The following is a 12750-nucleotide window of genomic DNA, read 5'->3' on the forward strand; positions in this document are numbered from 1 at the left end:
TGATGCGGAGATTCTCAGAAGCGCCACACAACCCCGCACCCCGAGAAGATGTTCCCAAAAAATAGGAATTCCCGGTGCAAGAAGACCAACTGGTGGGAGCAAATCCGCCAGCTGATGCATCTAGAACAAATAGTCGAAACCAATCTCGAAACGATTTAGCCGAAAAAATCACCTTGTGTTTGAAGGGACTTAGGACCCCCTGATTGCAGAGGAATAGGTCAGCGTGCTGGAGAGAATCTTTGACTTTGTTGCGGCTACTGAAAGGGAAAAGGTAATCTTTGCAGTGTATATGTTGAGGAAGGATGCCCACATCTAGTGAGACATTTCTAGGAAGGGGCGTGACGTTGGACAGATTAAATGGGTATAATTCCTGACCATGTTCAATGCCAAGTACTACAACCAGATGGTGATAGATCGGGAGGTGGTTAAGTTCGCCAACGTAGTCCAAGGGTCATCTAATGTACAAGATTACGTGAGCAAGTTTTACCAACTCTCAAGATTTGCTCTGGATCTGGTACACACTGAAGCCAACTGGGTATGCAAATTCATCAAGGGGTTGAAAAGAGAGATAGCTCAGTTCGTGGACACCGGGAAGACCAGCTCAGATACTTATGATGAAGTTGTAGAGTGAGCAATCCACCAATAATCCTGGTTAGTACAAGAAAAGAAGGAGCCCTACAGAGCTAAAGAACAAGCATATGTTACAAATGATCGAGGAAGAGAATCTTATGGGAGGTTTACATTCAGAGGCAATCAAAGTATGGGGAAGATCAATACTCTAGGAAACTCTCAGTTTTCCAATGGTGGAAATAAGAAATGAAGAATGGAGCCACCAAGATGAACTTCGAACTTCAACAATGTAGAGTCTAAGAACTTTACTTAGCAAGTTAGATAGTATTAGCAATAGTAATAGTTGTAGTATTTTTATGACTGTGGATTTTGGTTTAGACCGGGATTTAATTGGGCACTCATAGTAACACTTATAGATTTTCTAAGTTTAACCTATAGTTTAAGAATATTAATTTTAACCTAAGGTTTGATTAATATGACTGATATTGATGGTGATATTTAGTATATTATAAGGTTTAGATAGACCCAATAAGATAGTAATACATGTCTTGTGTATGTTTAATAATAATTAAGTATTTTTGAGGAATAAGTTTATTAAGATGAAAATTTGAATATCCTAGGGTCTGTCAGCAGCTTTGAAAACGTTAGAGGACTTAGTCAAGGCTGTTTACTCAATTCAAAATAGGCTGAAAATGTGTACTTTTGTGTATAATATTTCAGCGTATGCCGTTATATTGCAGCACTAGGGGGCGATATATCGCCATACGAGGATATGAAAACACGTAAACTTTGCACGAACACCTCGATGAGTCTCGGGCATATTAGCCCACGCGATATATCGCCTACTAGGGGCGATATATTGGCTCCTTTGAATGATTTTTGAATGTTTTTGAAATTGAACTCATTTTAATCTTTAACCTCTTGTTAAGTCCAGCATCTTTCTGACCGAGTCTTCAACCTCTGCTGAACGATAATTCAAATATTTTTCAATTGAAAAGACATTATTTTATTCAAGTTAAATGAAGATCTTTTCATTCTTGAACTCTATAAATAGGACCTAGTACGCAGCCATTTATTCATTCATCAAGCTAAGTTCAAAGGCTGGAAGCTGCTAGGAGTACTTGAGAGTGTAAACACTTGGGTTGGGGATTATAAGCTTATCAAACACTTGGGAAGTAAGGTTTATAGCACATTTTGGTTCAAGGTTTAGATCAGTCATAGAAGCATTCAAGGTATTTCAAATTCTAGTTTATTTTGGTATTGTTTTCCTTAAGTTCTTATAAGTTTTTCTACTCAAAATCCTTACTTTATTCTCTATTCTTGGTTAGGAATCTAAGATCTTGAACATAAGATTTTTGGTAAGTATATTCTTGATGATATAGTGTGTCTATTCTTTTCATCCCTTTTTCTTTAGTATACTCACATTTCTTTGATGGTTTTTAGGAGTGTCCCAAAGTCCCAAACCTGTTCTCATATCCCGGTATATTTGTGTAGAGTCCAAGAACTTTACTTAGCTAAGTTAGATAGTAGTATAATAGTAGTAATAGTATTATCTTTATGACTGTGGATTTTTGGTTCAGACCGGGATTTATTTGGACACTCATAGTAATACTTGTAGATTTTCTAAGTTTAACCTATAGTTTAACAATATTAATTTTAACCTAAGATTTGATTAATATGACTGATATTGAGGATAATATTTAGTATACTATAAGGTTTAAATAAGAACCAATAGGATTATAGCACATGTTATGTATGGGTTATTAATGATTAAGTATTTTGAGGATTAAATTTATTAAGGGTAAAGTTTGAATGCTCTAAGGTCAGTCAGCAGCTTTGAAAACGTTTGAGGGCTTAGTCAAGGCTGTTTACTCAATTCAAATTAAGCTAAAAATGTGTAATTTCATGTTTAAATAATCAGCGTATGCCGATATATCGCAGCTATAGGGGGCGATATATCGCAACACGAAGATACGAAAAACCCGAAACGATGCACGATTGCCTCGGGCATACTGGCCCAGGCGATATATCGCCTACAGGGGGCGATATATCGCCCCTCTCAGCACATTTTGGAAGTTTTCAAAATCATTTCCCATTCAAACCTTCAACCTCTTGATAAGTCCAGCATCTTTTTGAATGAGTCTTCAGCCTCTGCTGAACGATAATTCAAATTATTTTCACTTTAAAAGCCATTATTTTTATTCAATTTAAATGAAGATCTCGACATTCCTAAACTCTATAAATAGGACCTAGTACCCAGCCATTTATTCATCTATTACTCTAAGTTCTGAGGCTGCAAGTTGCTAGGTGAGTGTGAGAGTGTAAACACTTGGGTTGGGAATTATAAGCTTGATCATCATAAGCTTATCAAACACTTGGGAAGTAAGGTTTTATAGCATTTCGGTTCAAGGTTTAGATTGGTCTTACAAGTTTTCAAGGTATTTCCACACTCTAGTTCATTGGTATTATTTTATTTAAGTTCTCATAGTCTTCTACTCAGCCTTCTAACCTTATTCTTATTTTGGTTAGGAAATCTAAGTTCTTGAGAACAAGGTGTTGGTAAGTATATTTTAATAGTATATTTCCTTCATCTCTTTCATCTCTTTTTCTTCAATAGACTCACCCTTTCATAAATGGTTTTTAGGAGTGTTCCAAAGTCCCAACTCTGTCCTCATATCCCGGTATTTTTTGGTAAGGAAAATAGGATAGAATTTATGTGTTATATGCTTTTATATGTTATCTTATGTTTTTATGTTATGAAATATGTTATGATTGAGTATGTTTGTAGGCTTGGGCATATGACCCATATGACTAACAAGCCCCAAATAGATTATGGGCATATGACTTGCTTAGCTAGCAAGACCCCACTAATCTAATGGGCAGATGACTTGTTTAGTCTATGGGACCCCAAGTAATAATGGCCATTATAGTATGTATGTGATATAAGTGTTATGTTATGTTTTTATGTTTTTTTATGAAATTTATGTATATGGACTATGTGTTAGATTTTCCTTGCTGGGCATTAGGCTCACTCCTTTTTGTTTATATGTGTAGGAAAATAGTCTTAGTGGCGGGAAAGGTTCTTGGAAGCTTGGAGAATGTGTATTGAGGCAGAATGGATTCAAGGGCCGAGCGTTTCGATTCGAGGATGTAGTTTTGTTTCTTATGGTTTTTACATGTATTTTTCCGCATTTTTTTTTATGTAAATCTCTTTTTAATTATGTCATGTTTTGATTTTAAAACAATGGGATCCCATATCCTACTTGATATTTATGTAAGGTACATCTTTATTTTTTTTACAAGTTTCTTAATAAAGTTATGGTCTTTTCACTTGTAAGTTTTATTAAGGATTAGTGTTTATGTATAGTTTTCGTTAATGGTCCAAAAGTCTAGAGTAGTAGTTGGGTCATTACAATTTGGTAAGGAAAATAGGATAGGATATTATATGTTATGCTATATGTTATCTTATGATTTATGTGTTATGTTATGTATGTTGTAGACTTGGGCATATGACTTGTATAACTAACAACCCCCAATAAATTTATGGGCATATGACTTGCTTAGCTAGCAAGCCCCACAAATCTAATGGGCATATGACTTGTTTAGTTTACAAGCCCCAAGTAATAATGGCCATTATAGTATATGTGACATATGTTTATGATATGTTTTTAGTATATGTTGCGATATGAATTTTATGTATATGACTATGTGTTAGATTTTCCTTGCTGGGCATTAGGCTCACTCCTTTATGTTTATATGTGCAGGAAAATAGCTTTGATGGTGGGAAAGGTTCTTGGAAGCTTGGGGATGTGTATTGAGGCCGGATGGAATCGATGGACCGAGCATTCGATTCGAGGATGAAGTCTCTTTAATTATGGTTTTTCTATGTATTTTTCCGCAATTGGTTTGAAATAAGTTTTAATTATGTCAAAGTTATGTTTTGTTTCAAATAATGGGATCCCAATGTCCTACTTATGAATTTTATATAGTTTTAAACCTTTACCTTAGAGTTTTGAAATAAAGATATGATAGTTTAAATGTATGTTTTCGTAAGATTTGTATAGAAATTAGTAATGGTCCAAGGTCTAGTATAGTTGGGTTGTTACAAACAAGCAGCCAAGGAGAGAAAACAACTATTGGTCGCAGTGCAACAAATACAATCAGCGCCACCAAGGCGAGTGCAACAATAGCAACTGCTTCACCTGTGGAATGCCGAGTCATTTCTCCAGGTACTTCTCGACTCATAGTCAGAAGGGAGGAAATGACCAACCAAAGCCAGTATGCATTGCATCATGAGTCTATGCACTCACCCAGGGTGACAAAAGGAGCTCGGACTTCCGAAATGGACACAGGTCAGCTTCCCGTGGCTAATAAATCAGCATATGCATTAATGGACACTGGTGCATCCCATTCTTTTATTGCTGCATCTTATGTTGATAGAATTGATAGGAAGCTTGAGCCTATGACAAATGTATGTGGTGTATCCTTACCTTCGGGGGAGGATATGATGGTACAGTCTTGGGTTAGAGCCGTACTAGTCTGGGTAGAAGGTCAGGAGTTGACCGTGGATTTGCTAGATTTAGATTTACATAAGTACTGTAGCATCCCAAAATTTTACTTAGCTAGATAGTAGCAGTAGTAGTAGTAGTAGTAGTAGTAGTAGTAGTAGTAGTAGTAGTAGTAGTAGTAGTAGTAGTAGTAATAGTAGTAGCAGTAATAGTAGTAGTAGCAGTCGCAGTAGTAGTAGCAGCAGTAGCAGTAGCTGTAGAATTTTATTTTTCGTGGATATTGATTAATATAGTTGGTCCTAAGAATATTATTTATTATAACCTAAGGTTTAGATAGATTACTTAAGAATGTGACACTTGTCACAAGCATGTTTATTAAGGATTTAAGTATTTTAGATTAATTTTTTAATTAAAAGAAAGATCTAGAAGCTCTAGAACCTTCCATCATCTGTTAGGATTACGTTTTACTCAATCAAAGTTCTTGTAATCAATTTCAAATCATCTTGAAGTATGCAAAAACGTGTTTAAAATATCACCGTATGTTAATATATCACAGCTATAAGGGTTGATATATCGCCTATATTGATATGGAAAACACGTCGACTTCGCACGAACAAAACCACAAACCCTCGGTATAATGGTAGGGGTGATATATCGCCTACCCTAGGCGATATATCGACTCCAATGACCAATATTTGAATTTTCATAGAATTCTGAGCTAGAAACCACCCTCAACAACCTTGACTCATTCCTGAATGTTTTTGACCGAGTTCTGGGCATTTTTTGAACAAATAATTCAAATTTATTCATTTTTAATCATTTATTTATTCATTTTAAAGGAGTTAGTTTCACTCCTTGAAGTCAATAAATATGACACTTCATTTAGCCAGTTCATTCATCATTCAAGCATAGTTTAGAGCCTCCAAGCTGCTGAGTTCATTCTAGAGAGAAACATTAAGGTTTTGGGGTTAAAGCTTTCAAATCTAAAGCTTTTATAAATAATTGGGAAGTAAGTTTTGTGTGATTTCGATGTTCGATGTATAGATCGAGGTTCTAAGCTATCCAAGGTATCCATTGTCATCAGGTTTAGTTCACTATAGTTTATATTATTCTTTCATTTTCTACAAATCCTAATTTGTGATAGTGACTTTTGGTTAGGTGTTCAATTTCTTTGAAACATAAAGTTTTTGGTAAGTTCTTATCCCGATGGTTTAGATCTTCTCTTCATCTTATTTTTCTTTAGAAACTTATGGTTTCTTTATGTTTGGTTTTAGGAGTTTTCAATCCCGCTCTTGTATCCAATATTCCAGTTTTTCATATGGAAAATTAGGTAGTTTAGTATTATGACCTAGTTTATGTAGTTTATGATATAGTTTATGTTTGTATGACCTAACATTTCAGGTACAATAAAGGGGCAAGTGTGTCTGGACCTAAGGTGTCCAATGATGTATGACGGACTATGTCAGGTAGGTTCGGCTGCCAAAACTTTATGACGGACCTAAGTGATGTCCGGTGTATGACGGACTTATGTCTGGGGCTTAATTGCCACCCTTATATAAACACTTATCTTTTTATTTTATCTGACTTGTTATTATGACCTATGACCTATAGTTATGATTATGACTTATGACCTATGATTTATGATCTATGACTTATGACCTATGACTTATGACTTAGAATATGATTTATTATTTATGACTTAGATTATGATGTAGAATTATGACTTAAGCTACGATATGACCAGAGGTTTGTGTTTGTATGACTCTTGTGAATTTATGTTATGTTTGATTATATGACTAACTCTTTTTTGTATTTTCCTTATGATGTTGTTATTTAAGACAATTGAAGATAGAAATGCCGGTGGCGAGTGGTACCTAAGAGCTTCATGATGTACTCGTGGGGACCATATAGTCGAGGAAGATCAAGCATGTCTATTTTTATAAAAGCATGTTATTTTAAAGTTTCATTTAAATGTTGCTCATTATTATGTTAAAGAAAATTATTTTATTTTTGTAAAACCATGGATCCATGTATTTATTTTCAAGCTTTTATTCAATAAAAGAGCAATATTTATAATTATGACCCAACGCTGTGTTCTTGATAATCTATGAGAAATTAGAGCGTTACAAGTACGATGTTAATTTTGGTATGGATTGGCTAATAAAAGGCGAGGAAGTGGTAAATTGCAAACTAAGAAAGGTTACTTTTAACCCACCAGGTGAAGAACTGTTCGTGTTCCAAGGCACAGCCTGCGAGAAGAATTTTGCTATAATCTCCACCTTGAAGGCTTGGAAATTACTGGACGATGGATGTATCAGCTACCTAGCTAATGTAATAGACAAGGATAGGGAGTCTAAGCTACAATCAACTAAGGTAGCAGTGGTGTGCAAATTCCTGGAAGTGTTTCCTAAGGATCTTCCAAGGATACCCCCAGACCGAGAAGTTGAGTTCGAGAACGAGTTGATTCCAAGCACCGCACCTATTTCAAAGGCACCATACCGGATGGCACCGACAGAGCTTAAAGAACTACAAGCGCAATTACAAGAATACATGGATGGAGGATTTATATGACCAAGTCTTTCTCCTTGGGGAGCCTCGGTACTATTCGTGAAAAAGAAAGACAGCTCCATGAGAATGTGTATAGACTACCGCGAACTCAACAAAGTGACGATCAAGAATTGATACCCGTTGCCCAGAATTGATGATCTATTCGATCAACTGCAGGGAGCATCGGTATTCTCGAAGATCAACTTGAGATCCGGATACCGCTAGTTGAAAGTCAAGGAATCGGATATTCCCAAAACTACATTCCGAACTCGGTATGGCTACTACGAGTTTGTGGTGATGTATTTTGGACTCACCAATGTGCTCACAACATTCACAGATCTTATGCATAGGGCATTGGGTGAGTATCTAGACAAATTCATGATCGTGTTTATAGACGATATAATCGTATACCCACAAAACCTGGAAGAATACGCTCAACACCTAGAACTAATATTACATCGATTGAGTGAGAAAAAGTTGTACGCCAAGTTCTCCAAGTGAGAATTCTGGTTGATTGAAATGAGTTTTCTAGGACACGTGGTGTCGGGAGATAGGATTGCAGTCGATTTGGCCAAAGTCGAGGTGGTAAAACAATGGAAAGCCCTAAAGAACGCACAAGAGGTCTGCAGTTTCTTGGGTCTAGGAAGGTATTACATGCGCTTTTTGGAGGGTTTCTCCAAAATAGCTATGCCCATGACCACACTGACCCGTAAGAACATCAAGTTTGAGTGGACTGACAAGTGCAAACAGAGTGTTCAAGAGTTAAGAACCAAATTAACAACTTCTCTGGTGCTCACTATCCCAAAAGGCACAAAGGGTTATGCCATTTACAATGATGCATCATGTCATGGACTCAGAGCAGTATTGATGCAACACGGGAAAGTGATTGCATATGCCTCCCGAAAACTAAAAAATTACGAGAAAAACTATCCAACTCAAGACTTGGAAAAAGCAGCGGTAGTGTTCGCATTAAAGATCTGGAGACACTATCTCTATGGGATCCACTACGACATATACATGGATCACAAGAGTCTGAAATATTTCTTCACCCAGAAAGAGTTAAACATGAGATAATGGAGGTGGTTAGAATTTTTCGACGATTATGATTGTGATATATTGTACCACCCATGAAAGGTTAATAAAGTAGTTGACGCGTTGAGTCGGCAACCAATGGATTGTGTAATTTTGGTGAAATAAATACCCCAATAACAACAAACTGATATATCCAAATTTGATTAGGAGATAGTAGTGGGTAGATTGGAAAAGTTATTTGTGCAACCCACGATCATGGAAGTGATTCAAGGGGGACAACTCACAGATCCGTGGATCCAACGACTGGTGCATGAGATGATGAAAGACATGCGACCCGGGTTTCACATCTCGAAGGATGGAATGTTGGGTTTCAAGGGCAGAATATGCGTGCCCGATGGTAAGGAGATCAAGAGGAAAATATTTTATGAGGCTCACAATAATCTTTATGCTATACATCCGAGAACCACTAAGATGTATCAAGATCTCAAAAGATACTTTGGTGGGCAGGAATGAAGAGAGATGTAGCAGAATACGTGGCACTCTATTTGACGTGTCAAAAAACCAAGGTGGAGCATCAGAGACCCGTAGGGTTATTGCAACAACTAGAGATCCCTTAATGGAAATGGGAAATGGTCACCATGGACTTTGTTACTGGATTACCACACTTCGTAGGGGCACAATGTAATTTGTGTTATTGTGGATAGATTGACAAAATCCACTCATTTCTTATCCATTAAGACAACAGACGGTTCAGTTAAGTTGGTAGACTTGTACATTGCTGAGATAGTGCGATTAGATGGGGTTCCCATCTCTATAGTGTCCGATCGTGATGGATGATTTACCTCCACATTTTGTAGAAGAATGCAAATGGGATTGGGAGCTAAACTCAAGTTTAGTACTTCCTTCCATCCACAGACAAATGGCCAGAGCAAATGAATGATTCAGACCTTGGAAGAAATGTTGAGAGCTTACGTGCTAGATTTTCAAGGTTCATTGAGTGTGAAACTCCCATTAATTGAGTTCGCCTACAACAATAGTTACCATGATTCAATCAAGATGGATCCGTACGAGGCACTATACGGAAGAAAGTGTCGATCTCCACTCCACTGGCATGAGACCAGTGAGAGGAAATTCTTGAGATTAGAAGAAGTGGACCAAGCTTCGGAAGACATTAAATCAATATGTCAAAGGTTAAACACCTCTATAGATCGACATCGTAAATATCTTGATCATCGTTGGAGACCTTTAGAATTTGAAGTTGGGGACAAAGTACTGTAAAAGATAGCTCCACTGAAAGGAGTTATGAGGTTCGGGGAAAAGGGCAAGTTAAGCCCTAGGTACATAGGACCGTTTGAGGTTCTAGAACGCATTGGAAATGCAGCTTACCGACTAGCCCTTTTGCCCGCGTTCTCTAGAGTTCATGACGTATTCTATGTGTCAACATTAAGGAAGTATGTGAACGATCCCACTCATGTGCTAAGTTATGATGAACTTAGCATAGATCCTTAATTAAGCTATGAGGAAAAACCGTACTTCTACAAAATACCCCTTACGGGTCACCTTTTTAGGACACGCATCTAAATGTAAGTCCTTAAAAATGTATCTAGTGTTTTTAGGACACTTTTTGAGAGTCCTTTAGAAACACATTTTAGGACTCGCAAAGAGTCTCCTAATAAAATATGTGAGTCTTAAAAAATCATGAGGAAATAAAATTGGTCAGTGGCTTTTAAGGACTAGCTTTATAAGTCCTAAAAAAACATTAAGGGCTTCCAATGCAAGCCCTAAAACATTTAATTAAAAAAGGGACAAGGGACACAATTTTTTTTGAATTGGACTATTTTTCATTGAAAACTGAATTGAGGCTTTTTAGTATTAGGGTTCATTAACTTTTTCAGCTACAAGGAAAAGAGGTTGGGTTCTTCTCATTTGGCAAGGCAGGGACTAGCTTGAATCTACTCGACGGCAGACGACTATGGCGCAAGGCTTCAGGTTGGGTGGTTCTCGGCGACGCAAGGGCTCAACACATTCGGTTCTTGTCGGTGATGGCTTCAGGTTAGGTGGTTCTCGGCGATGTAGGGGCTCAACATACTCGGTTCTTCTTGGTGATGGCTTCAGGCGACGCAAGAGCTCATCGACACAAGACTTCTGGCTCATTGACGGGTGGTTCTTGGCTGGTGGTGATTGGTGGTTCTTGGCTAGCAGTAACTGGTGGTTCTCATAGCCACGAACATATTCTTTGCCACCTTCTAATGCGCTTCTGATCAAGTGGATTCATTAGTGGGTTCTATTCATCTAAGGTTCTCTCTTCCTCTCTCATTTTATTCCCTTTAGTTGTCTATCTCTCACTGGTTTGATTTTGTTTGAATGTTTAGTTAGAACTTGCTCTTTCATTTGAATATTATGATCACTGATATCTCTCACTGGTGTTTGGGGATTTTGGACTCCTTTGTTCTGATCACTGATATTTGTTTTGTTCTTCTGGGTTTTGCTTCTTTTTCAAGGGAGTGTCAGTGATGCATTGTGGCCTTGCTGATATGTGTGATCTTCTCAGTTATAGGTTTGATTTTGTTTGAGGATTATGCTCTGTTTTTTTGTTTTTTCGGTTCTACAAGACTTCTCTATTCTTACTCCTCCTACAACTCTTGCCTTTTCTTGTTCTTGACTCATTTTGTTTACCTAAATATGTTTTATTTGAGACTAGACTAGTTAAGGACTTATATATACACATATATAAATATATATATATATATTTGTTATTCTTCTTTGATATTGGGGATTAAATATATTTTTTAGCCTTGATGATGAGTTGATGTTGAAGTTTTATGTTTGAGTCTGAGTATAGCTCTCAAATTTACTGTTGGTCTTTAATTAAAGACTCTTTTATTCTCTTCATTATCATTTCAGTTAAGTTTTATTAGATTTTGGGCATGAATTATCTTTTTCTCTAATAGTGATTTTGTTTTTTTATCCTTTTGGTTTTGACATTTCATTTTTGATCATTTATTAGTTTAGTTTCTTGATTTGGTTTTCAGGAGTGTAATTGAACATAATCAAAGTTTTTTCTTCAGAAACTTCTCAGACTTCTCAAGTAAAATATTCATGGCATTTCCAATTAGATAATTAATTTGATCGAAAGAGAATTGATAGAAATTTATGCTGATGAAGTTATTTCTGTTGACTAGAGTTTCTTATCTGGGCATATTTCTAGAATCTTATTTCGAACCTTTGAAGATTTACATCTTTTATTATTAAAATTAGGCTTATGATGATAACATTAATTCTCTTAGCGGATTTCGGTGAGATTTTATAGTCAATGATCTTAATGTTACACACACTAAAGCCCTTTTTTATTAATATAATTTTAATTGAAAAACAATGTCTAATAAAAAATAATGTTTCTTTTGAAAAGTTGCATTTTCATGCAAAAAAATATATTCTTAGTATATATGATTTTTTTTACAGGGTACTCTTTAATAAAAAAAAAAAAGAGATTAGATGAGTGATTTTCGTTGTAGTATACCAATTATGGTAAGTTGCAATAACTTATGTCATTATATTTAATGTCCCGTTTTAGTATCTCGGGATCGACGTACGTTGTGGGGGCTTTGGGAACAGCTGGGTTTGATCTCTCTCTCTCCCTCTTACACTCACGGTAACTCACCTCTCCCATGGTATCTCTCTAAATATACAATTTTCAATTTATACGTACATATAAATACATATATATATATAGTACGCTATATAAATCTAAAACAAACCATATAAATAATTTAAATAAATGTATGTCATGAGAAAGATACTCTGTGTGTATATATATTGTCTGGATCTATTAATTAATATTATATTTTTAAGTTATGGGGGCTGAAGTGAACAGTAGTATACCAATGGTATCTCTCTCTGTTGTATGTAAATATGATATATATATATTTTGCTGCTAAAAGTAATATGGTTGATAACATAAAAATCAGATTTTTTCTCTTTTTTTATGCTCTTGTTTCTCCAACCTGTTGTGAAACATTATACTATATTTATTTGTATATAAATACACAACTCATACTTTCTTTTACGTATATTAATCTCTGTCCAAATGGTT

At 36.0% G+C, this 12750-nt stretch overlaps 1 non-coding gene across 1 annotated transcript; it reads left to right on the forward strand.

The window, feature by feature from the left end:
* The first annotated feature begins 11913 nt into the window (after positions 1 to 11913).
* Positions 11914 to 12000, forward strand: LOC133820361 (small nucleolar RNA R11/Z151). Its single transcript, XR_009886776.1, has one exon. It is a non-coding gene; the product is annotated as a small nucleolar RNA R11/Z151 (small nucleolar RNA).
* The last annotated feature ends 750 nt before the right edge of the window (positions 12001 to 12750 follow it).

This window comes from Humulus lupulus, chromosome 2 (genome assembly GCF_963169125.1).
Source record: "Humulus lupulus chromosome 2, drHumLupu1.1, whole genome shotgun sequence".
In the NCBI taxonomy this organism is placed as follows: Eukaryota; Viridiplantae; Streptophyta; class Magnoliopsida; order Rosales; family Cannabaceae; genus Humulus; species Humulus lupulus.